Below are 3,982 nucleotides of genomic sequence, written 5' to 3'. Positions count from 1 at the left end.
AAGGGATCGAGACATTAGTGTAACATATATCATTTAGAATTACCAACTTTCGCAGTTCTTATATGTCATAAATTTCTTCCAAACAAAAAGAATAAAATAAAAAGGCTACCTTTTTACCTCTTAAATAATCGGCCCATAAGGTACTAGAAATCTCGTGTTGTAGCGGTGTTTAATACGTTAAGTCTCTCTGGATCTGCGGAAAATTAATGCATTCACTAACCTTCTACGACGTAGAAATTGCAACGGTTTTCAACGTCGATATAGGCAGCTAGCCTTTGATCGTGTTGTTTTTAATGGATCTTTTCTTAGCACCTTTCTAGCACTGCTAAGCCGTAACTAGACACGTTCTGTGTAACAGACTCAACCATTGTTTTGCAAATATTATTCCGGTGAAGTTCATTTATGAAATGAAGTTTGTCAAGACTGACGGATGTTGAGTGCTAGGGCCATTTCCGTGACATCATGGCGTCACTACACTTGTCCTTCACATTAGAACATCTGTCATCTTACTTCAAATCAGATTTGAAGGTTCGGCAAATCAATCATGTTTCAGATCAAACTTTTGTTCGTTAATTAAGAAAGTGTGAGCTGACGAACGTTTGATTGTAACATGAAACGTGATAAACTCCTTTCCTAGCTGTTGATAGTAAATTGCAAAAACAAAATCTAATAGAAGGACCAAGAACGTAAGGCAAGAAAGCATTTTCTTTTTCCGCAAAGACGGCCGGGCAACTTCTAGAAAAAACTTAAACGTAAAAACTTCGTGAAAACTCATACATTTGGTTTCCAATTTGTTAGATAAGTCACACTTTAACCTTCATTATTTTTTCAAGTTTTTTGAGGTAAAAAGAAAACTCTGAGCGAGAGGTTTTTAAATGTGCCAAGCTATATAGTGTGCATTGGGCTATATTTCGATATCAACAATGATGCAAATATCAGTTTTGGTATTGATATCACATATATCACGCTACACGTACGTGCATATACTGAACCTGCTGAACGTGCGTTACATAACGAACTAACCGAACTAGATAAATAAACCTTGTATAATTTTTTTTTATCTGATACAACTTTAACTATGGATCGGGCGATCAGAAACTGAATGAGGGAAGCACACGTTACACTTTTCAGTTCAGAAGAAATTCTTCTTGTAATGACCACAGACCACGAGTGTCCGGGAGGAATGGTGGTTCAAAATTCAGAAGAATCGAATCCCTTTCGTGAGGGTGAACAGCAAAATACTAACACGGTGAAAATAAATCAAGATAGTTTTGTTTTCTTTACAACACTCTCTTGAGTTTCAGGACGCAAATATAGTTGAAGGAGAGATGATCGGAGACAAGCATTTTGAAATAATCATTTCTGCTGCCAAGGTCAACTGCAGTTCCGAAGTCAAAGCTTTACCATGATGAAAAACACAAGTTTCCGTAGCAGTTGACAACAACGTACCACATGCACAGAGCCTCAATCACTTACGATTAATTAGAAACTGGGGAAGTAGATACAAAGTCTTAAGTGGAGATCATAAGGTTTTGTTATCGTTCATTAATATATTATTGCCTTGAAAACGTTTGTTTTCACTGACTTTCCTCGTTGATCCTGAGAAAACGACATCAAACTCTCTGACGGCCAGGTGAAAAAAGATCATGGTAAGACTGTTATCGCAAAAATGCCGTTTCCAATTCAAGCTTTTTGATGCGAATTAATGTAAGATGGTCATGACAAACAAACCTCTTGATTTGAATCAAACTATCCCAACAAAAAAAAAATAGAAAATGTATGACAAAGTAAGGAGATTAGATTAGGATTGACAAAAAAAAAATAGTTTCGAAAATCATCTCGGTCGAACTATCATTTAACTATTTTTTGAAAAAAAAGAAAACACTTTAGGTTTTAAAATACTAACAAACTTAAACCAAAGAACGTTTTACTGAAGAAAAACAGTCTTCTTTCTGCAGTCTTGCCGAATCATGGTTAATTTTGCTCAGAAAATGAATCTTAGAGCAGCAAAATTTTGCGAGAGAATTGATAAATTTTTGGAACGATAATTTATGGTTTTACACTTATCTTGGGAAAGGGCTGCTTTTTTGCGTTTAATTCTCTCAGAACATGAACCTTCTAAGGATAATCCTTTGTGAAAATATAAAAAGACATAGTAGGGTTTGTTGTTCGATGCGGACTTTTCACAAATGAATGCAGATGACCGGAGAGGAGAGATGACCGGAGACAAGCATTTTGAAATGAATCATTTCTGCTTCCAAGGTCAACTGCAGTTCCGAAGTCAAAGCTTTACCATGAACTGAAACACAAGTTTGCATAGTAGTTGACGCATGCAACGTACCACATGCACAGAGACTCAATCACTTACGATTAATTAGAAACTGGGGAAGTAGATACAGGGAGATCATACAGGTTTTGATATTGTTCATTAATATATTATTGCATTGAAAACGTTTGTTTTCACTTTCCTCGTTAATCCTGAGAAAACGACATCAAACTCGCTGACGGCCACGTGAAAAAAAAAATCATGGTAAGACTGTTGTCGGAAAAATGCCGTTTCCAGAACCACAGAGCGTATGCCATCAACTATCAATCAATTTTTCAATATTTTATTATTTTCACAACGTCATTGTTTATTTAGTCTTTGTATCTTTAATACAGATTGATTTGATTAAAGAAAATTCCGCTGTCACTAACAATCATACCAGGCTAAAAGTTTTGCATAACAGCTGTAAATATTTGAAAGTGTATGAAGATGCCAGTTTGATGGCTTCGAATAGAACCAAATGCACTTTACAGTCTGTTCACTTTGGAGCGTTTCTGTTCTTTGATGAGCAGTATTCATGAGTTCTAGATCCAAGCGGGAACTATCTTGAATGCTTATTTATAAACCGCAAAGCTGCTTAGTACCGTGTCCCGGTTAAGAGATCGAACACCGACAGATGAAACTGAACTGAAAACGCGAAATCGTCCACTTTAGCTTGCGGAATACAGTGAAGATCGTCGGTAGATTCAATAAATTCGTTGAAATCGGACTCGAAGTCAATCACCAGCGAGGTTAAATCATCATGGATTAATCAGATCAGTTCTTTGACTAGCAACTAAATCAAGATCTCTTTGTACAGCATGTTAAGCCGAGTAAAGCTCGCCGGGTTAAGAAACCCGCCACACAAATCGATGATAAAAGCCGTTGATGTAAGTAAACTGCACTGCAAGACAACCCATGCGACAAGCTTGATTCCAGTGACTTGAGATCAAAGATTCGCTGATGCCCCTGAGCCGCTCCGGGTCCAGTCCTGGAGTCAGAAGCTTTTTGGACCAAGTGTTGACCATGTTAAAAGCATCCTCTTCGCTCAGAGAGGTGGAAATCTCGACCAATCTATCAGGACCAGGGATGTTATCGTACCACCGAGATAACATCCATTCTCCGCAGTGTTTCTCCAGCGTAAAACGTGACATGGCAACACGAAACACTAAAGAGGTAGATGAACCTGCCAGACTACAAATATGCGCACGAATGGCTTTAACCGGATTACAGCTGACTTTTAGCGCGTTTGTTTTAAGAACGCGGGAATTGTTTTCAATCCAAATGCTCGGCCATTCTCCGGTTTGTCATCGATCTTTTTACTTTCGAGGCAAAAACTAGAAACGATCTTCCGAACCGTTATCGATTCGTTGCCAAAATACCTCGTCCAAACTCGATACCACACTCGAAAACGATCGATTCCGAACGGAAGATCGCGTTTGTTGAGATGCATAAATTACGTATTAATGAGCGTGATTGACTACTGAAAAATTTCTTTCAGAAAACTGACAATAAGTGTCAGAAAACAAAACTTAGCTACGACTTTGGAAACTAAATTTCATACTGCACGAAATGAAAAGGAATGTAAGGCCTTGGCGATTTGGAGGAGACTGTACAACGCGAACAAATTGAGTCATAGCTCGAAATAAACTAAAAGAAGTCACTGCACACTGTACG

The 3,982-nt window shown here is 37.8% G+C and overlaps 1 protein-coding gene across 1 annotated transcript in view; it reads right to left on the bottom strand.

Moving 5' to 3' along the window:
* LOC110039764 (uncharacterized) overlaps positions 1–389 on the bottom strand; it is a 9,947-nt gene extending 9,558 nt beyond the window's left edge. Inside the window, exon 1 of the mRNA XM_020744916.2 lies at positions 221–389. The gene's annotated coding sequence lies outside the window, so the exon portion shown is untranslated. The remainder of the gene's footprint in view (positions 1–220) is intronic.
* Positions 390–3,982: the final 3,593 nt, after the last annotated feature.

This window comes from Orbicella faveolata, unplaced genomic scaffold (genome assembly GCF_042242905.1).
Source record: "Orbicella faveolata isolate gen_17 unplaced genomic scaffold, um_ofav_v1 contig_48, whole genome shotgun sequence".
In the NCBI taxonomy this organism is placed as follows: Eukaryota; Metazoa; Cnidaria; class Anthozoa; order Scleractinia; family Merulinidae; genus Orbicella; species Orbicella faveolata.
The sequence above is the reverse complement of the archived record's forward strand: the minus strand, read 5'-3'. Positions and strand labels throughout refer to the sequence as shown.